At 45.8% G+C, this 23,515-nt stretch overlaps 1 long non-coding RNA gene across 1 annotated transcript in view; it reads right to left on the bottom strand.

Moving 5' to 3' along the window:
* Positions 1-17,815: 17,815 nt before the first annotated feature.
* Positions 17,816-23,515, bottom strand: part of LOC130366901 (uncharacterized) — a 37,748-nt gene continuing 32,048 nt past the window's right edge. The window contains exon 3 of the long non-coding RNA XR_008891986.1: positions 17,816-18,122. This is a non-coding gene — a long non-coding RNA (uncharacterized LOC130366901). The remainder of the gene's footprint in view (positions 18,123-23,515) is intronic.

Here is a 23,515-nt window from a genome sequence, read left to right as displayed (position 1 = left end):
TTAGACTAATGTATAAAAAAGAGAGGGGAATTCATTACGGAACCTGCACCTTAGAAATACATGAGTGCATATTAAAGACATAATACACTGCTCAAAAAAATAGGGAACACTAAGATAACACATCCTAGATCTGAATGAATGAAATAATCATATGAAATACTTTCGTCTTTACATAGTTGAATGTGCTGACAACAAAATCACACAAAAATTATCAATGGAAATCAAATTTATCAACCCATGGAGGTCTGGATATGGAGTCACACTCAAAATCAAAGTGGAAAACCACACTACAGGCTGATCCAATTTTGATGTAATGTCCTTAAAACAAGTCAAAATGAGGCTCAGTAGTGTGTGTGGCCTCCACGTGCCCGTATGACCTCCCTACAACGCCTGGGCATGCTCCTGATGAGGTGGCGGATGGTCTATTGAGGGATGTCCTCCCAGACCTGGACTAAAGCATTCGCCAGCTGCAAGACAGTCTGTGGTGCAACGTGGCGTTGGTGGATTGAGCGAGACATGATGTCCCAGATGTGCTCAATCGGATTCAGGTCTGGGGAATGGGCGGGCCAGTCCATAGGATCAATGCCTTCCTCTTGCAGGAACTGCTGACACACTCCAGTCACATGAGGTCTAGCACTGTCTTGCATTAGGAGGAACCCAGGGCCAACCACACCAGCATATGGTCTCACAAGGGGTCTGAGGATCTCATCTCAGTACCTAATGGCAGTCAGGCTACCTCTGGCAAGCACATTGAGGGCTGTGCAGCCCTAAAAGAAATGCCACCCCACACCATTACTGACCCACCGCCAAACCGGTCATTCTGGAGGATGTTGCAGGCAGCAGAACGTTCTCCACGGCGTCTCCAGACTGTCATGTCTGTCACATGCGCTGCTTTAATCTGTGAAGAGCATAGGGCACCAGTGGCGAATTTGTCAATCTTGGTGTTCTCTGGCAAATGCCAATTGTCCTGCACGCTGTTGGGCTGTAGGCACAACCCCCACCTGTGGATGTTGGGCCCTCATACCACCCTCATGGAGTCTGTTTCTGACTGTTTGAGTGGACACATGCACATTTGTGGCCTGCTGGAGGTCATTTTGCGAGGCTCTGGCAGTGCTCTTCCTTCTCCTCCTTGCACAAATGCAGAGGCAGCGGTCCTGCTGCTGGGTTGTTGCCCTCCTACGGCCACCTCCACGTCTCCTGATGTACTGGACTGTCTCCTGGTAGTGCCTCCATGCTCTAGACACTACACTGAAAGACACAGCAATCCTTCTTGCCACAGCTCGCATTGATGTGCCATACTGGATGAGCTGCACTATCTGAGCCACTTGTGTGAGTTGTAGACTACGTCTCATGCTACCACTAGAGTGAAAGCACCGCCAGCATTATAAAGTGACCAAAACATCAGCCAGAAAGCATAGGAACTTCCAAAATTTCATGAAAAATTACAACATTTTGCTTTTTTTTTTTTACTTTGAAACTCTCTGCTTCTAAGCAAAATGGACATACCAAATAAATTATATATTGATTCACATACACAATTGCCCTCATTTACAAAGACTGGAGTGTCGGTTAGGGTTTTTTTTTCAGTGTACTCGTGTTTTTTTCCCTTGTGATTTACTAATCTGTCGCCCAATTTCCCTTTCTTTCTGTCGCAGGTTTTTTTTCTGTCGCACAAAATGTATTCTGTGCGACAGAAAAAAGTCTCTGCAAATTCTGACTAAATTAGTGCTTGTACTACTACCCCCATCATGGAACAGGGTCTGTTCCATGTTGGGGGTAGTAGAGGGACTGGGGGATTGATCGCACCGGGCATCACTTGTGAGACCCGACCCGATCAGATGTTATTAAGCAGGGGAGCGGGCGGCATGTTCCGATCCCCTGCAATGTACAGTAAACTTTCATTTTTAAATTTCCCACCAGAAGCCCTGAATGGCCGGGACCGAGGAGCCAATCCGGGCTCCGGGCAGGGTTTTAATATAGAAGCGCTGTGGTGGGCAAAGATGTATAGAATCGTTGGGGGGTATATATCTGGCCCCTCCAGCGTTTCTATATATCTTTCCCCCTGCTGTGCTATATCAAACTTAGTGCCCGCTGCACTTGAATAAATGTACTGCCCCCCCCCCAGCGCTATTATATATCTATACTAACCCCCGCTGCGCATATACTGACCCCCGCTGCGTATATTTATATATACACTGACCCCCCCCCCGGTTGCGCATACTAATATTCATATTTTCTCCCTCCCCTGGCTGCAAATGAATGAAAACTCTATTAGCGGCGGAGCGGAAGGCTGCTTCCCGCTCACGCTGCTAAGAGTTTGTCATTCATAGCGGGCAGCAGCTGCATATCATGCTGTGGAGATCAGACATATGGATATATGTCTGACCCTCACAGCATACATATACAAATGCCGGCTCACCACTATGAATGACAAGTAAAGCAGTGCAGGGAGGCTAGCGCTGCTGCTCCTAATAGCTTACGTGTCATTCATAGTGGTGTGCCGGAATTTGTTTATGTATTTTGTGAGGATCAGACATATATCCATATGTCTGACCCCCACAGCATGATATGCAGCTGCTGCCCGCTATGAATGACAAACTCTTAGCAGCGTGAGCGGGCAGCAGCCTTCCGCTCCACCGCTAATAGAGTTTTCATTCACTGGCAGCCAGGGGAGGGAGAAAATATGAATATTAATATGCGCAGCTGGGGGGGGGGTTAGTGTATATATAAATATGCGCAGCGGGGGTCAGTATATGCGCAGCGGGGGTCAGTATAGATATATAATAGCGCTGGGGGGCAGTACATTTATTCAAGCGCAGCGGGCACTAAGTTTGATATAGCGCAGCAGGGGGAAAGATATATAAAAACGCTGGAGGGGCCAGATATATACCCCCCCCCCAGTAATGCTATACATCTTTGCCCACCACAGTGCTTCTATATTAAAACCCTGCCAGGAGCCCTGATTGGCTCCTCGGTCCCGGCCATTCAGGGCTTCTGGTGGGAAATATAAAAATGAAAGTTTACTGTACATTGCAGGGAATCGGAACATGCTGCCCGCTCCCCTGCTTAATAACATCTGATCGGATCGGGTCTCAGAAGTGAGACCCGGTGCGATCAATCCCTCAGCCCCTCTACTACCCCCAACATGGAACAGACCCTGTTCCATGCTGGGGGTAGCAGGATTAACTCCGTTTTGAGGAATTTACCGACAGCTCTGAGCTGTCGGCTTTCTGTGAAGCAAAACTCACAGGTTTCCCTGTGAGTTTTCTTCACACTCGGAGTGTTTTTTCTGTTTTTGTGGTGTTCACGCCCCTTTTCAAGTAAAACACGCCCATTTTGTAGGTAAAAAAAAAATCTCGGAGTGTTTAAGAAAATGTAAGTTGTGCGCCTAAATTTAAGTCGCAGATTTGGTCACAAGTGGGATGCGACCAAATTTTAGGCGCAATAACCGAGAAAAAGCGTCAATTATCCTTTAGTAAATGAGGGCCAATATGTCTACTTTATGTTAGCATCATAAAGTTGACATTTTTTTGCTTTTTGAAGACATTAAAGGGTGTCAAAATTTAGCAGCAATTTTCCAGTTTTTCATGAAAATTTCTAAATCAGTATTTTTCAGCAACCAGTTCAGTTTGAAGTGGATTTGAGAGACCTTTCTGTGAGAAATACCCCATAAATTACCACATTATATAAACTACACCCCTCAAAGTATTCTAAATGATATTCAGAAAGTTTGTTAACCCTTTAGGTGTTTCACAGGAATAGCAGCAAAGTGAGGGAGAAAATTCAAAATCTTCAATTTTACACTAACATGTTCTTGTAGACCCATTTTGTTTACATTTTTACAAGGGGTAAAAGGAGAAAAAGCCCCCCCCCCCCCAAAAAAAAAGTGTAACCCAATTTCTCTCGAATAAGGAACTACCTCATATGTGGATGTGAAGTGCTCTGTGGGTGCACTAGAGGACTCAGAAAGGAAGGAGCAACAATGGGATTGTGGAGAGCAAATTTTTATGAAATGGTTTTGGGGGAAGGGGGGGTGTATGTTGCATTTAGGAAGCCCCCATTTTGCCAGAACAGCAAAAAACAAAACAAAAAAAAACACATGGCATACTGTTTAAGAAACTACACCCCTCAAGGAATGTAACAAGGGGTACAGCGAGCCTTAACACCCCACAGGTGTTTGACGACTTTTCGTTAAAGTGGGAGGCTAGTGAAACATTGTATGTGATACATCATGGAATAAACTACTCACGTTAATTCTACCTTTGTGGTGTGCTGCACCTATGTTGAGAATATATATATATATATATATATATATATATATATATATATATATATATATATATATATATAATCACCCCCTTTTTTTCCATTTCTAAAATAAAAAAAACAATTAAATAATCACAAACTATTATAAACTATTAAATTATCACATTCCTGATCCTGCACGGTCAATGGTGTGAACACAAAAATTCCAAATACCAAAACTGCTGGATCCCGTTTTCCATAAAAATTTTAATAAAGTAGTAAAAAAGTCAAAATTTTGCAAAAGTGGTAATAATAAAAACTACAGTTTGCAGGGTCTGTGTATGAATATATATATATATATATATATATATATGGGTCACCTTTCTTAAAGGGGTACTTCGCCCTAGTCATCTTATCCCCTATCCAAAGGATAGGGGATAAGTTGCCTGATCGCAGGGGTCCCGCTGCTAGGGACTCCCGCCATGCCCCCTCCCATAGACTTGCATTGAGGGGGACGGAGCCGTGACATCACAGTACTCCGGCCCCTGTATTGTGAGTCATCACACACGGGCAAAATTAGCTCCATGTAGTGATGACTCGGGGTGCTGCAGGAGAGATTGCGTGGGTCGCCAGCAGCAGAATCCCAATGATCAGACATCTTATTCACAGTTGCAGCACTTCACAGCCTCCCTGTGCGCACAGCGCATGAACCGGACTACAAGACACGCCAACAGGGCCGGATCAACATTGGCGCACCTGCTCCATGCCCCGTGCCCGCAGGGGGCCGGTCACATTCGGGACATCCCTGCGGGCTTCTCAGTAGCGGATCGGGGGTGGGGTGGACTGTTTTAAAGTGGCTGCAGCGCCGGCTGCTTGTTAAAGATCAGTAGCCCGGCCATGGCCTCTTTAAAACAGTGACCAGTGGCGGCTCCTGTGGGCCCGGACTCCCCCTGCTTTTTCTTTTTTTCATATTTCCTTACCTGGCCGCGCTCGGCAGGCTCAGGTAATGCGTCTGGCCTTGAGGGTTGTGACGAGTGACGTCTCCTGCGGCTCCTCTGCTCGGCGTCAGGGCCGTCATTCATCATTTCCTGCAGCCGTGGCCGCTCAGGGCACAGTTTTCTTCATTACACCCCAGCGCTGCAGGAAATGAGGAGTGACGTCCCTGACGCCGCGCAGAGGAGCCGCAGGAGACATCACTCATCACAGCCCACAAGATCAGACTCATTGCCTGAGCCTGCCGAGCGCGGCCAGGTAAGGAAATATGAAAAATAGAAAAAGCAGGAGGAGGGGGGAGCAATGAGAAGGGCAGGATTATGAGTGGGGGGTAATGATGAGCAGTGGGGGTGGAATGATGAGCATGGGGGAATGATGAGCAGAGGGGATAATGAGCAGGGGGGAATGATGAGCAGGGGAAAACACGGGAAAGGAGGTGGGGGGGGGGTAAATATGGCACAGGGGCTGATGAAAGGGGGAGGAAGGATGGGGGGCAAACTGAGGATCAAGGGGAATCAAAGTTGGGGGGATGAGGCATATAATTCAGAGCTTCCAAATCATTTATTTAACATTTATTTTTTTCCTCTCAAATTTTCCTGTGAAAATGAGGGTACGTGTTATATGCCAGTGCATGTTATACGCAGATAAATACTGTCATTCCCCCTCCCCCCCCCCCCCCCCCTCACATTCAGCAGGACAACCCTGTGTCCTGAAAGATCTTTTCTGGACACAAGGATGTCCCGGTTACCTTTCTGTGGCCCCGCGTTAACTTTAAAAACGCAGGGGCCGCCAGGAGGTAGCACATGCAGGGACATCACTGACGTCCCGTGCATGCGTCAGTAGGAGCGGAGCAGCGAGGATGCACACATGGTAAGTTACCTACACGTCATCTTCAGTGCTCCCACCACCGCTACTCCGAACCCGGGACCTACTGCTATGGCCCCTAGGCCATAGCAGTAGATCATGACCCCGGACCAGAGGAGCGGTGGTCGGAGCACTGAAGTGGGGCAGTACACAGACATACAGCCTCCAGCCATAGACAGTGTATGTTTCCAGAGAAGGCAAAAGCACAAGAAAAAAATGCCAAAAAATTACCATAACACAGGAAAAAGCAGTAGCAGTTTTTCTGTGCTTTTGCAGGTAAAAAAAAAAGGGGGAAACCTAGCCTTAGGGGTCTCTGGGAGCAGGAGTCTGGGGGAGGACTTAGGGGTCTGGGGGGCAGAGAGGTTTGGGGGAATTAGGGCTCGTCCACACTATGAACTTCCACCAGGAGAATTTTGCTTGTTTTCAATGGGATGCTGCTGCTCTGTGCACACTACAGAACACAGTGTGTGGTAGTCTTATTTCTAGAGGGCATGATGTTTGGCAGTACAATATTCAGGGTACACAGGGTTTGGCAGTATTATATTTAGGAAGCACAGTCTCCTGAAGGCAGGGGCGGATCCAGAGTCGAGTCTCGGAAGGGGCACTATTAGAGTATTTTGTGTTGGTGGACAGAAGATGTTACTTACGGAACTTACAATATTATTAAATGTATCATACAGTCCTAACCTTGTGTAAGACTCTTAGGTCATGCTCACACGTCATAATAATAATCAAATATACCAATTGCCTCAGAATGGGAAAGTGCTAAAGAAGTTTTTATCATTTAAAACTACAGCTCCCAGTATGACCTAAGCAGTGGTAAGGGGATGCTGGGAGTTGTTGTTTCACTCATCATAACTGTAGAACTTACAAGTGACTACAGCTCTGATGGGACATAGTGAGGAGAATACACAATGATATCAGGGACTACAGGTGACGTCTTCTCTATAGTCTTTCCTTATCTAATTCAGATGGAACATACTGCCAGGACTTGTTCCAGCTAAATGTTCACTCAGCAGAACTTGATGCCCAGACGTCTCCTCACTATGTCAGCGCATTCTGATCCTGTATATGAAAACAATAATTATTATAATACTGCCAAACACTGTATTCTTTGAATATAATAGCACACACCCTCTGAATATAATTCTGACACACTGTACCCTCTGAATATACAACACACTGTACCCTCTGAATATAATACCGCCACACACTGTACCCTCTGAATATACAACACACTGTACCCTCTGAATATACAACACACTGTACCCTCTGAATATAATACTGCCACACACTGTACCCTCTGAATATAATACTATCACACACTGAACTCTCTGAATATAATACTATCACACACTGTACCCTCTAAATTTAATACTACCACACACTGCACTCTCTGAATATAACTTGCTGTGCAGTGCACCCTCTGAATAAAACACCGTAATGTATTGTGGCCCATAAAAAACATACCACCCCAGAAATTCCTCATAATATACACTTCTGAAATAAAAAACACTCTCTGCCTTCACATATAGTAATAATGCCCCATCTTGTGCCCCTACATATAATAATTATGACCAGTCCTGTTCCCCCTACATAATAATAATGCCCCCTGTGCTGTGCCCCTCACATATAATGCCCCCTGTGCTGTGCCTTTCACATATAATGCCCCCGTTCTTTGCTGCTCACATATAATGCCCCCATCATGCGCCCCTCATATATAATGCTCCTGTCATACGCCCCTCAAATATAATGCCCCTTGTACTGTGCCCTTCACATATAATGCCCCCGTTCTTTGTCCCTCACATATAATGCCCCCATCATGCGCCCCTCATATATAATGCTCCTGTCCTACGCCCCTCAAATATAATGCCCCTTGTACTGTGCCCTTCACATATAATGCCCCCGTTCTTTGTCCCTCACATATAATGCCCCCATCATGCGCCCCTCATATATAATGCCCCCATAATGCGCCCCTCACATATAATGCTCCTGTCATGTGCCCCACATATATAATGCCCCCTGTGCTGTGCCCTTCACATATAATTCCCCGTTCTTTGCCCCTCACATATAATGTCCCCATCATGCGCCCCTCACATATAATGCCCCCAGTGCTGTGCCCCTCACATATAATGCCCCCTGTCCTGTCCCCTCAGGGGGCATTATATGTAAGGGGCACAGAACAGGGGGCATTATATGTTTGGGACACATGACAGGAGCATTATATGTGAGGGGCACAGCACAGGGGCAATGAACGGGGGAATTATATGTGAGGGGCGCATGATGGGGGCATTATATATGAGGGGCACATGATGGGGGCATTATATATGAGGGGTGCATGATGGGGCATTATATGTGAGGGGTACAGCACAGGGAGCATTATATGTGAGGGGCAATGAACAGGGGCATGATATGTGAGGGCACCACACAGGGGGCCTTATATGTGTGGGGAACAGCACAGGGGGCATTATATGTGTGGGGCACAGCACAGGGGGCATTATATGATATAATGCCCCCTGTGCTGTGCCCCTCACATATAATGCCCCCTGTGCTGTGCCCCTCACATATAATCCCCCCCCTGTGCTGTGGGGCCCACTGTGCTGTGCCCCTCACATATAATGCCCCCTATGCTGTGCCTCTCACATATAATGTATATGTGTGGGGCACACATATAAATTATATGTGAGGGGCACAGAGGGCATTATATGTAAGGGGCACAGCACAGGGGGGCCCCCCTGTCATGTGCTCTTCACATATAATGCCCACTGTGCTTTGCCCTGCAGCCCCTCACATTAAAAATTCCCCTTTCTCTGCCCCCCAAGTTTTTTAATCCCCCTTCCCCCCTCACGATATAGTGCCCCTAACAGTGGCACATATTCCGTCCCCCTAATCCCCTGCATCCTACTTCTTTACCCAACTGTACATAAGCACATAAAAGACCAGATTCGAGGAAAGTGCTTCCCCCGTTTCATTCACACAATTGTTTTCCAGGATGCAACCTTACACATTAGTACTCATCTGGGACAATAAAGGTTTCAACCTGCTTTTGTGGTTAAAGCTACCTCCCCTTTTGTAGTGCTTTACATAGTTGAATGTGCTGACAACAAAATCACACAAAAACTGATCAATGGAAATCAAATTTATCAACCCATGGAGATCTGGATATGGAGTCACACTCAAAATCAAAATGGAAAACTACACTACAGCCTGATCCAACTTTGATGTAATGTTCTTAAAACAAGTCAAAATGAGGCTTAGTGTGTGTGTGGCCTCCACGTGCCCGTATGACCTCCCTACAATGCCTGGGCATGCTCCTGATGAGGTGGCTGGATGGTCTCCTGAGGGATATCCTCCCAGACCTGAACTAAAGCATCCGCCAACTCCTGGACAGTCTGTGGTGCAATGATGGGAGACATGATGTCCCAGATGTGCTCAATCGGATTCAGGTCTGGGGAACGGGTGGGCCAGTCCATAAGATCAATGCTTTCCTCTTGCAGGAACTGCTGACACACTCCAGCCACATGAGGTCTAGCATTGTCTTGCATTAGGAGGAACCCAGGGCCAACTGCACCAGCATATGGTCTCACAAGGGGTCTGAGGATCTCATCTCGGTACCTAATGGCAGTCAGGCTACCTCTGGCAAGCACATGGAGGGCTGTGCAGCCCCCCAAAGAAATGCCACCCCACACCATTACTGACCCACCGCAAAACTGGTCATGCTGGAGGATGTAACAGCAGCAGAATGTTCTCCACGGTGTCTCCAGACTCCGTCACGTCTGTCACATGTGCTCAGTGTGAACCTTCTTTCATCTGTGAAGAGCACAGGGTGCCAGTGGCGAATTTGCCAATATTGGTGTTCTCTGGCAAATGCCAAATGTCCTGCACGGTGTTGGGCTGTAAGCCCAACCTCCACCTGTGGATGTCGGGCCCCCATACCACCCACATGGAGTCTGTTTCTGACCGTTTGAATGGACGCATGCACATTTGTGGCCTGCTGGAGGTCATTTTGCAGGGCTCTGGCAGTGCTTCTCCTGCTCCTCCTTGCACAAAGGTGAAGGTAGCGGTCCTGCTGCTGGGCTGTTACCCTCCTACGGCCTCCTCCACATCTTCTGATGTACTTGCCTGTCTCCTGGTAGTGCCTCCATGCTCTGGACACTACGCTGACAGACACGGCAAACCTTCTTGCCACAGCCTGCATTGATGTGCCATCCTGGATGAACTACACTACCTGAGGCACTTGTGTGGGTTGTAGTCTCTGATGCCACCACTAGAGTGAAAGCACCGCCAGCATTCAAAAGTGACCAAAACATCAGCTAGGAAGCATAGGAACTGAGAAGTGGTCTGTGGTCACCACCTGCAGAACCACTCCTTTATTGGGGGTGTCTTGCTAATTGCTTATAGTTTCCACCTGTTGTCTCTTCCATTTGCACAACAGCATGTGAAATTGATTGTTAATCAGTGTTGCTTCCTGAGTGGACAGTGTGATTGACTTGGAGTTACATTGTGTTGTTTAAGTGTTCCCTTTATGTTTTTTGAGCAGTGTATTTGCTGGCTGTTGGTAAGTCTGTAGGGTGTAATACATGGGTCATGGCTTGGAGCTGTTCCTCACCACACAGAACAGGTTCTCTGTCTGAGGACTGCTTGTCCCCATCCCCAGAGCCCTGGAGAGAAAGAAAGGTGCCACTGGCACTTTGAGAGGTAGAAACATATCTTGTAATTTTTAGGTCCCAATGCAACATATACCATCTGCCATTTATAATGCAACTGTCTTATTATGTGCCAGAGGTGCCTTGGGGCCCCTTCCTGTACCAGGGCCAAGGTGAAGCTGCTACCTCTGCACCAATATAGTATAGCGACCAATGGACTTTAGCCCAGCCCCCTAGTATATAAGGGGCTGTAGTCTCTCAGTTAAAGGAGTACTCTAGTGCAGAGTATTCCTGCTCCGTCCTGCCCGGGCTGCAAAATAAATGAAAATGAACCATCTCTCACCTCCCTGGGTTCCCGCGGAGCGCCACTACAGCTGATCGGTCCTCCGGTCCATCTCCTTCATACTTCCAGGTGTAACAAAGCGTCACATGGAGCTCAGCCTATTGCCGGCCGAGGCAGAATATCGCGGTGGCCGGCGATAGGCTGAGCGCCATGTGAAGCTTTGTTACACCCGGAAGTATGAAGGAGATCGACCGGAGGACCGATCAGCTGTAGTGGCGCTCTGCGGGAACCCAGGGAGGTGAGTGATGGTTCATTTTCATTTATTTTGCTGCCCAGGCAGGACGGAGCAAGAATACTCTGCACTAGAGTACTCCTTTAACTCTCTTAGTTCCTGCTCTTGTTCCAGCACTCTCTTAGTTCCTGCTTCTCATCCTGTACACTAAAGCAGCATAAATTCCTGCACAATTGCATCTAGGACAAAGCCTAAGGAACAGCAGCCACTTCTAAAACGTGAGTGTGGTGTCCCGGTACCGTATCCTATCCGATACCTTCGTGTGTGGGTCCCCTTAGCCAGAGTCCCTAGGACGTCGGGGTCCCCATTGTCTAGTTCTCCCATGGTCACCTCTCATCTAGATAGTTATTGAGCTAATGGTTTATTTAGGATGCATGTAAATATGATTGTATAAATGTCTATAAATTGTTAATTACCTGTATACGGCGTAGCAGGACCTGCGGGTCACGTGATCAGGAAAACTCTATGGTTTTTGCTTTAGGACCTTTGGAGGTCCCTGTGACGTATTCTACCAATGACTCCTTGTAACGGTGAGTGACTGTTACTGGGACCAATCCAAAACAGCCCTGCCCATATAAGGGAGTGGCGGCCATTGCTCTCTCTCTTTGCTCCCATGCTCCTGACGAGGAAGGACCTGTACAGCTATCTCCCGCAGTGAGTTAGGCCCGAGCCTTGCGGCAACGGCTGATCGATTCTAAATTGAGAGTGTATCAATCCCTAAACACTCTGCATGATCACCGGACCTTATCTATCCCCTAAATCCGGACGGATCTGCAAATATTACCCTAAATTCAGAGACTGTATCTAAAAGTCAAGGTCCGCAACAACTGTTAGTCATTGCACTACATAGAGACTGTATTCCTGAGACTATTATTGTGCATTGGATGTACCGCAAGCCTTTCAGTAAAGTTTGTTCAAGTTCAAGTACCGTATATACTCGAGTATAAGCCGACCCGAGTATAAGCCGAGACCCCTAATTTCAACCCAAAATCCCAGGAAAAGTTATTGACTCGAGTATAAGCCTAGGGTGGGAAATACCTCATCCCCCCCTGTCATCATCCAGACCCGTCATTAACATCCTCATCATCATCCCCTTGTCATCATCCCACACATCCCCCCTTCATCATCCCCTTATCATCCCACACATCCCCCTTCATCATCCCCTTATCATCCCACACATCCCCCCTTCATCATCCCCTTATCATCCCACACATCCCCCCTTCATCATCCCCTTGTCATCCCACACATCCCCCCTTCATCATCCCCTTGTCATCCCACACATCCCCCCTTCATCATCCCCTTATCATCCCACACATCCCCCCTTCATCATCCCACACATCCCCCCTTCATCATCCCCTTATCATCCCACACATCCCCCCTTCATCATCCCCTTATCATCCCACACATCCCCCCTTCATCATCCCCTTATCATCCCACACATCCCCCCTTCATCATCCCCTTATCATCCCGCACATCCCCCCCTTCATCATCCCCTTATCATCCCGCACATCCCCCCTTCATCATCCCCTTATCATCCCGCACATCCCCCCTTCATCATCCCCTTATCATCCCACACCCCCCCCTTCATCATCCCCACCCCCCTTCATCATCCCCACACCCCCCCCTTCATCATCCTCTTCTCATCAGGTCTTCAACCTGCGGACCTCCAGAGGTTTCAAAACCACAACTCCCAGCAAGCCCGGGCAGCCATCGGCTGTCCGGGCTTGCTGGGAGTTGTAGTTTTGAAATCTCCGGAGGTCCGCAGGTTGAAGACCACTGCGGCCTTCAACATCATCCAGCCCCCCTCTCACCCCCTTTAGTTCTGAGTACTCACCTCCGCTCGGCGCTGGTCCGGTCCTGCAGGGCTGTCCGGAGAGGAGGTGGTCCGGTGGGGAGGTGGTCCGGGCTGCTATCTTCACCGGGGGCGCCTCTTCTCCGCGCTTCCGGCCCGGAATAGAGGCGTTGCCTTAACAATGACGCAGAAGTACGTTGGCAATGAACGCACCTCTGCGTCGTTGTCACGGCAACGTGACTATTCTGAGGCCGGGCCCGAAGCGCTTAGAAGAGGCCTCCCCGGTGAAGATAGCAGCCCGGAACCAGTATCCCACCGGACCACCTCCTCACCGGACAGTCCTGCAGGACCGGACCAGCGCCGAGCGGAGGTGAGTACTCAGAACTAAAGGGGGTGAGAGGGGGCTGGATGATGTTGAAGGCCGCAGTGGTCTTCAACCTGCGGACCTCCGGAGGTTTCAAAACTACAACTCCCAGCAAGCCCGGACAGCCGATGGCTGCCCGGGCTTGCTGGGAGTTGTAGTTTTGAAACCTCTGGAGGTCCGCAGGTTGAAGACCACTGCGGGTGGGGGAGTTCACTCGAGTATAAGCCGAGGGGGGGGTGTTTTCAGCACGAAAAATCGTGCTGAAAAACTCGGCCTATACTCGAGTATATACGGTACCTTCAGTCATTTTGTATATGCACCTATCGTTACTGGGAAGGGCGGCGATAGGCTGGAGAATTACCTCAGCATACTAGCCCTCAGCCTGGCATCACGAACTATAGGGTTAACATTAACCCCTCATTTACCGAAACAACACCCCAACTACCATACACCCCCCAAGGGCTACCACATGAGTTATAAATTTTCTCTGCAAATCCATTGACTACTACTCAGCTAAAGAATATATTAGTAGCACAGTGGCCTGCTTCAATATCTTCATAACTACAAGTCCCAGCAAGCCTGCGAGGTATCCTGTGTCCCAGTTGCCCTGAATGGATTGTCAATCTAAATCGTATCCAATGGCCAATTTGATCAGGCATCTTATCCTATCCTTTGGATAGGGGATAAGATGTCTTAGCGCCAGAGTACCCCTTTAAGCATGCATGGGATAAGCATAAGGGTTTCCTTTATATACAATAGGACCAGGGACTATTCATATTATTTAGAATATTGGGCAGACTAGATGGGCGGAATTGTTCTTATCTGCCGACACATTCTATGTTTCCATCTTTGTACTGATAAGGAAGCATACATTAGACACATCAGTGCTGCACTACATGCTGCATGAATGTCTTTAAAATGTATTTTAGTCAGTGGGCACAAATGTCCAAGAGGCAGGACTGAACCCCTCAAGTGCCACAGCATTGTTCTACTCCTATGAGCTGACAGACTCCTGTTAACCATTAGTGTTGAGCGGCATAGGCCATATTCGAATTCGCGAATATTCGCGAATATATGGACGAATATTCGTCATATATTCGCGAATATTCGCATATCCGTTATATCCTCGTTTTATTTTCGCATACGTGAAAATTCGCGTATACGAAAATTAACACATGCGAAAATTCGCATATACAAAATCAACATACGTGAAAATTCGCATATGCGAATATTAGCATATGCTAATTTTCGCATATGCGATTTTTCGCACGCCAGTCTCACACAGTAGTATTACAGCCTTCTTTACACCACACAAGCTGGAAGCAGAGAGGGGTGATCACTGTCATGTGTACTGTGAAGAAAAAAAAAAAGAATATTCGTAATTACGAATATATAGCGCTATATTCGCGAAATTCGCGAATTCGCGAATATGCGATATTCGCGAATAATATTCGAATTGCGAATATTCGCGAGCAACACTATTAACCATGAAGCATGTGCAGATAAACAGTTGCACATTGTATTAAATACAAGTATACGCGTGGCTCCTTTAAGCAGTTTCATAGAAGTCTAGTCATAAACACCATTGCTATGTCACACTTTATCCCATATACAAGATGTATTTATTGCTGAGCAGCTTTGCTGTTTTTCCCCTGTAACACCATCAAGATGCTGCAAATTGATTTTATCCACTGGGGAATCTATCATAGAAGCAACGAGTAAACACAATGTGCCAGGGTGAATGGTGTTATTTAGAGACCGCTGCTTAAACTTGCAGTAAAAAGCTAATTATGCCTTGCGAGGAGGCAGACAGGGAGTTCAGCCTGCACAAACTGTTGGCATCCTATAGGTCAATGATTACATAGGGATGACGCACACAACTGAACTGAAGCTACAGAGCTCACAGCTAGTCTGCTTTAATCAGAATGGCATTGCCTGTCCAGCAACCAAGGGGCACTGGGATCTAAAGCCTGCCCCCCAGTCCTCGCTTATACCTATTTTATTACTGCAGACTAAGGGAAATATGTGCAAATGAACAAAAAGAAGTACACAAGAGTAAATTAAGTCAGTTTAGAAAGCCTCTGGCTTACTTGTCATTTTTTTTCTTTTCTGGCATGATCCTTTTAATAATACATCCATCACTCCATGCCATAGCTGTCTTAACCTTCCCCAGCAGCTATGCTTCTCTTCTCAAAGTTTCATCTAAATTTATCCAGTAAGTCTTCTCTTAAATCTCTGATCAAGCCTCGCTCTTCACATATAAATTCTCCTTATTTTCAACATCAGCTATGACTAACGCACTGAAGCATGCCTGTAACCCACCATTATCTTGATAGATGCTAGTATATTTGTATCCAAAGGGTACATCTTCCAATCTCCAACCTTGTCATTTATCTGGATGTCTAAGACGGTTTGTGGGTTAAATTCCTACTATATTTCGAATAATCTGCTAACAAATTAGAGGCATCTGAACGTAATTACATGTATGGACCAAGCCACATTTCTGATTTTATTCTTAAAATAGTAGATAATAAAAGCAATAAATAACAGCAATAAATGGTGTTAGTAGGTGGCGATAGATGACATGAAGTAGTAAATGCTCTGAAGACCATCAATGTTCTGTATGGCTACAATTATATAAATACAGATGATGTACTTAGGGTTTTAATATAGGTATAAAAACAAGAACAAAACATCCACTTGCTCACACTGAAGGGTTTTATTACAATTACAAACTCAACGTCAATATATAATAAGGATCAGTCTTGAGTGTTATGTATTGTTACAATACATTCCTGGGGACCAGGGTGTTAATAATGCAGAGTGTTTATTAAAGCTGTGGAAAACACAAAGAAGTTCTAAGCGTTTAGTAGTCTTAGGGTCATTTTACATATTGCATTTTTCTGGAAAAATTACCAAAAAAAAAAAAAGCTATAGAGAAGGCAACGCTAATTTGTTTACTGAAAAATTGCTGAGCACAAATGCTAGCTGGGAGTCAACAAGGAAATATAAACCACTTTGCCTAAAAGCCTCTAAAGTGCTGAGGGCTGGAACACCTCCTCACTCCCCCTCCCATCCCTGTCCCTGCTGGATTGACAGTCAGCTGAAAGCCAAGCCCTGTTTTAGCACACGATTGTACATAAAAATAATTTTCTATGTTATAGAAGCATATACAGATGTAGATATCTAACAGTATCAGCAGTTTGGAACATGAATTATAGCTGATAGACTCACTTTTATCCACTGACTACTTTTAACCACTTATTTCCACCTCTCCTTCTTACTTTAGTGCTGCTCCCTGGTCACTCACACTTCCTAGTTCCCTTCCTCCTGCTGGTGGGTGGGCTTCTCCTGTTTGATTGATGTTTTAGGCCAGCAGCGCTCTAGATACTTCACAGCTGCTGGTCCGTGCATGTGTGCCCCTCTTGGTGCAATGGTAACTTCTCATAGCAGCATCAGGATATTTAGAATCTAGCAGCCTATACATATTGGGGGAGATTTATCAAAACCTATCCAGAGGACAAGTTGCTGAGTTGCCCATAGCAACCAATTAGATAGCTTCTTTCATTTTTCACAGGCCTCTTTAAAAATTAAAGTATTCTGATTGGTTGCTATGGGAAACTCAGCAACTTTTACTCTGGACAGGTTTTTATAAATATCCTTCATAGTACTTATTACTGAAATGATATCTCTATTCAAAGATGTTGCGGTATTGGTCTCCCAGCAATAACACTACTTCAAAATGAACCTTTCCCTGAAAGGTCCCAAAAGGTTCATTTAGAAGTAGTATACATATAGTACTGTATGCCCTGGAGCCTAGCTGATGCACGCTCTCGCAATCCCAGCCAGCCGGCCCTATGCTTCACACAGGGAGCGACATCAGTGATCCGGTCACTACTCCTAAAGAGGATCGGTGGTAGGAAACCTTGGAAACAAACCAACATGAGGGAAAATATATCAGTGATGCCCAGGAGATAGATGTCATCTTCCCTGTAATGTTTTTTTTATTGCATTCATTTTATTATTATTTTTGCATCACTTTTTTTTTATAATACTTTGGTATACTGAATATACCAAAGTATTATTATTGCCTATATAATGCAATGTACCATTTTGGGCAATGCCTCTGGGAAAGCCTAACAATACACATTATAGCAATTGCAGTCCTGGGAGTGTTTTTCAAGCTAACAATTGCAATTGCTGCATGCCAATGGTGACAGAGTAAGCTCCCCCCATTAGCCCTCTCAAACTTTTCTGTGCCAGCAGCAAGAGACAGAAACGTTGCCTGCACTGACAGCCCTTACATTCTCTGTTCAATGGCTTAGTCTTTTCAACTGGGACTGCGTCTTTATAACCCGTTTCCCCGATCCTTGCGTGGGCCCCCTTACTATTTTTGCTGCTGTCTGCTAAACCACAGTTATGCCCTAGCACACAGCTTGGAGCCACACACCAATGGTGCGTGAGCTATATACAGTTTGAAGAAGGTTCGGGGTCTCCATTTTAAGGTATTTAGTTGTTTAATCAAATAATATTCACATCGCAGTAGCAGTTTCTTCACTTCTTCTTTCCTGTAGACCAGAGAGGTCTACAGCAACATTGATGATGCCTTTGGACACAACTGATCATAACAAATGTGAAAATACCTAACAGAGTAAGAAAAACATGTGGTTAATGGTGATTTTCTTGTTTACTATACAAATTTTGGTTTGTTACCCCTAGGGAAATTGTGTAAAATAGGGTGTGTTTATAAATAATTTTAAGTTTTAAGTAATAGTGACTTAAGATTTATACCGATGCAAATTGCAATATAGGGCCACTTGTGTCCAGTATTTCACATTAATATTTGTAAGCCAAAACTAAAAGTGAAACAGACATAGAAACAGACTATGTAGAAAAGGTAATGCCCAGCACAGCGTCTCGTTTTGAACGTAGTCACTTTATTATAAAATCACACGACACATAGGTCTTTGGTAAATGTAGAGACAAACTACGTTGAAAGGTTAAATACATTTTTTTATATTTTGGACCCCTTGCTAGTTTGGGCTTACAAATGCTGACACAATTTCATATGTTAAATATATTAAAATCTTCAAATTCACCAATATCAATACCCACATACTGTAGTATTATATGGCTCATTAAAAACATTTCCGTATATGTATTAGGTACTACACAGTCCACTTTGGGTATTATATCTCATTCCATCTCTGACTTTTTTTTGCAACTTTCTACATATAACTCTCCAATGGCTGTGTCACAATATGGTTTTTAGGTAACTAAAACATGGAGAATTGCTGTTATCTTGGCACACTGTGATAATGACAATATAAAGAGTCATTTCCATTGTTTCACTTTGTGATCATGTGCTTATCTCATCATGTGCAATGGAAACATAAGATTCCCAAAATTATCATAAAAAGAAAAGAAGTCCCCATGTGTTGCGAATTACATGGACTTTAAGCTAAATACGTCAGTGTCATTGTCCACCCAACAGCATTGCAGCATTCACACTGGAATACATTTATAAGTGGAAAGGGGGCGGAATCGCTACTTATGCATCATCAGCTGTGAAAATATCTTTTTTCTTTTTTTTTACTAATTGTTACTAAAGGGGTGAAATGTGTTTTTACTTATTTTAAATAGCAGATGAGTCAGAATTTAATGAAAAGGTAATTGTAGCTTATATTGCTAATTTCACATTTCAGAAACGCTATAAAGGGCTGACATTAATTTATTCCTTATTCTATCCCCAAATGGTTTTGCATAGGTTTATTTAGATGTTTAGTGATGTTTACAACAATATTTGAATATATTCTTTTTATTTTTTATTTTTTCATTTTTTATATTGCCTATAATACCCGTTATATCAACAGGAATAATATTTAGTTCAATTACTTTGTTGTCACAAACTAAATCCAACCCTTTGCCTTGCTGACTGTCAATGCATCCATGTGTAGCATGTATTATACTATTGAATACTTGCAACTAATTTGTCTATCAATTTCTGCTTCCAAAGGAAATATGGTGATCAGAGTGCTCGGGATGCAACATTAATTGCGCATTAGATGATAGTACTCTAAATCACAGGTATCAGATCGGGCCAATATTGGAGGAACAGAGGAAACTCTAAGGTGCAGGGTGCGGAATATGAATAATAGGCTTATATATCTTATACCAAGGTAAATGTTTGGGTTCCATGGTGAGTAAATGGAATACTAGCTTTGTAAACCTTTGAAATATTGTGATAACGCACTAGGCGCCTTGTGTGGTTTTCTTTTTGTCTTCATTCTGCAGTAGATGACTAGAAAAACTGCCCATTCGTGAAACCTAAACTGTGCTCCACTGTGCCCCTCCCCCTCCAGTTTAGCCCCCACAGGGCTCATGTGGCTGTGAGATGTAGGTGCCACATCTCCAGTGCCCTAATCAGCCATCGTTTCCAACACGTGTTGTAGTAGATGAAGCAGTGGAATGATGTTGTTCTTGCCATAATCCTGGCACCTGACTAATAATGTAGCTTCCTCAAAGGGCTTGAGCAAACTGGTGAGAAAAAGGCCCCCATTTTGTGCCACTAGCGAGGGGAGTTCCCTTATCCGCTTGGATCATCCGTTCTGACACTGCAGCTCAAGGAGGGTGTGCTTTACAGTGTACCACTGGTACACTGCAAAGCACACCCTCCTTGAGCTGCAGTGTATGCAGTGTAGCTGAAGTGCATGCAAACTTTCCTTCCCATTGTTAGGATGTCTTGCAAATGGGGGGAACACTTCAGGAACTGCTTGACAACCAGATTGAACACTCGTGCCATGCAGGACGCATGGCTCAGCCTCACTTGTTGCAGCACAGACAAGATATTCTTCTCGCTGTCAGTCACCATGGTTCCCATTTCCAGTTTTAGTGGAGTAAGCCATGCTCCAATTTCTTTATTAATTACTTTTAGCAGTTCCTCCCCTGTGTGACTCTGTTCGACATATGAAGAACAGCATGACACTGCAGTGCCCTGCACACATGGTATGCTGAAAGGGCACTGAGACTTGTCCATGCAGTGGAGGCTGAGGACACGGTGGAGGATGAGGAGGTGGAGTCGCACGCTGACACAGAACCAACAGCCTGAGAGCGTGGAGGAGGAAGCGGCGTGACCTGTCCATGTTGCTGCTGTGGCGGTGCAGGAACCCCATTCACCCAGTGGGCCATAAAGGACATGTATTGTCCCTGACCATAGTTACAGCTCCAGACGTCGGCGCTGCCGTGCACTTTGGTACACACTGACAAGCTCAAGGACTGGCCGACCTTCTATTCCACAAAATTGTGCAGGGCTGTTACTGCCTTGTTTGCAAAAAAATGACGGCTTGGGACTTTCCTCCTCGGCTTGGCACAAGCCATTAGTCCTCTGAAAGGGGAAAGTAGTCCACCACTTGAAAAGGGAGGGACTGCAGCACCAGCAACTTGGACAGGAGCATATTCAGCTTCTGCGCCGTTGGATGAGTGGGCTCATACAGTTGTCTCTTGGACATGGCTTTGCCGATGGATTGCTGGTGGAATGACTGACTCAAAGTAGGAGTAGCAGGAGCATCTGGAGCGACAGAAGATGGGTATGACACACAGCTCCCATCAGCTGAGGTGGTGGAGCCTTGGCTGGCGGAAACAGGGAGTGGCATGCCACTGGGTGATGCAGCAGGCTGGACAATAACATCGGAGCCACGATTCTCCCAGGCCACTTTATGGTGACGCTGCATATGTTGACGCAGGGCCGTGGTGCCAACATTGGGACCCTGGCCACACTTCACCTTCTGCCGACACATCTTGGATGTGGCTATGTTAACCTCCTCCAGATGCTTGATGAAAAACTGCCACACCGCCGAGTAGCTGACTTTCCCACCAACAGTCAGCACTGAATGACTGCTAATGCCGCCGTCTCCAGGAACCCCTGTTCCTCTACCTCCCAGGAAAGTAGGCTGCCACGAAGCAGGTGGTCTCCCCCAGGCACGTTTGGCTCCAGAATTTCCACTTCTGCCACCATGCTGACTGCCAACCATGCTAGCACCTTGCTGGCTCAGCTGCTGCCTCACGGGCAACCTACAACCTTCTTCTCCTGATGATGATGAAGCCCCTTCTGCACCCGGCTCCCAATTGTGATCAGTTTCATCATCATCAACAAGTGTCTGCATGTCACTGATGTCCTCCTCGGGTTCCTCAAAAGTGTCTGCTTCCGGACCCTAAACGCTGGCAAAATCACCTTCCACATCACTCTCCTCATCACTACTTGCCCGCCTAGGAGAAGAAGTGGCGGATGTCTCCTCCACTTCTTGGCTGGGCAGTAGCCGCTGACTGTCCTCTATTAGATCATCCTCACTGAATAGTGGAGCTGAACCCACAGCATAAGATACTTCTGTAGGGGAGGGAACAGCATAGGACAGAGGCAATGGGAGGACAGGGACTGCTCCCGGGCCATGCCAACTGAGGGTTGTGTCTGAGGAACCCACCGACTTTTGACTGAGGGTATCAGATGTCACTTGTGATGAAGTGGATGACCGCGTTAACCAATCGATGACGGCAGATGGTTTGCTGGTCGAGTCATAACCGCTAGCTGATACCAGGAGATCAGGCCTCTCACTGCGACTCCTGCTGCCACTCGCCCCTAGTCTGCTGCAACATCTGCCTGCGCCTGATGAATTTAGGCCTCTGCCACTCCTTTGTGCACATCCTGGCACTTCCCTGCCTGACATACTTAGTGCGTATATGAGGGGAGTACAATACCCTTCTCTACGCTTAAAACAGTATTTGTCTAGAACAGCAGCAGGTGTGTACTTTTGGCTGGCCTTATACAGTAACTAGGCCCTTAAAACTTTATCAGGAACAAAATGGTACAACACTTAGATGTACGTATGTGCTATGCACTTATGAGGGCAGAAAAATGCGCTACAGTATGCTTAACCCCTTAACGACGTAGGACGTATATTTACGCCCTGCACCGACTCCCGCGATAAGAAGCGGGATCACACCGCGATCCCGCATCATATCGCGTCGGTCCCGGCGCTCAGCAACGGCCGGGACCCACGGCTAATACCACACATCGCCAATCGTGGTGATGTGCGGTATTAACCCTTTAGAAGCGGAGGTCAAAGCTGACCGCCGCTTCTAAAGTGAAAGTGACCCGGCTGCTCAGTCGGGCTGTTCGGGACCGCCGCGGTGAAATTGCGGCGTCCCGAACAGCTTACAGGACACCGGGAGGGCCCTTACCTGCCTCCTCGGTGTCCTATCGGAGAATGACTGCTCCGTGCCTGAGATCCAGGCAGGAGCAGTCAAGCGCCGATAACACTGATCACAGGCGTGTTAATACACGCCTGTGATCTGTGTAAAAGATCAGTGTGTGCAGTGTTATAGTTAAAAAAAAGTGTTAATAAAGGTCATTTAACCCCTTCCCTAATAAAAGTTTGAATCACCCCCCTTTTCCCATAAAAAAAATAAAACAGTGTAAAAAAATAAATAAATAAATAAACATATGTGGTATCGTTGCGTGCGTAAATGTCCGAACTATAAAAATATATCATTAATTAAACAGCACGGTCAATGTCGTACGCGCAAAAAAATTCCAAATTCAAAAAAAGCGCATTTATAAAAAATGAATAAAAAGGGATCAAAAAGTCCGATCAAAACAAAAATCATATCGATAAAAACTTCAGATCACGGCGCAAAAAATTTGTCCTCATACCGCCCTGTAAGTGGAAAAATAAAAAAGTTATAGGGGTCAGAAGATGACATTTTTAAACGTAAAAATTTTCCTGCATGCAGTTATGATTTTTTCCAGAAGTGCGACAAAATCAAACCTATATAAGTAGGGTATCATTTTAACCTTATGGACCTACAGAATAATGATAAGGTGTAATTTTTACCGAAATATGCACTGCGTAGAAACGGAAGCCCCCAAAAGTTACACAATGGCGTTTTTTCTTCGATTTTGTCGCACAATGATTTTTTTTCCATTTTGCCGTGCATTTTTGGGTAAAATGACTAATGTCGCTGCAAAGTAGAATTGGCAATG

Source organism: Hyla sarda, chromosome 4 (genome assembly GCF_029499605.1).
Source record: "Hyla sarda isolate aHylSar1 chromosome 4, aHylSar1.hap1, whole genome shotgun sequence".
Lineage (NCBI taxonomy): Eukaryota > Metazoa > Chordata > Amphibia > Anura > Hylidae > Hyla > Hyla sarda.
The sequence above is the reverse complement of the archived record's forward strand: the minus strand, read 5'-3'. Positions and strand labels throughout refer to the sequence as shown.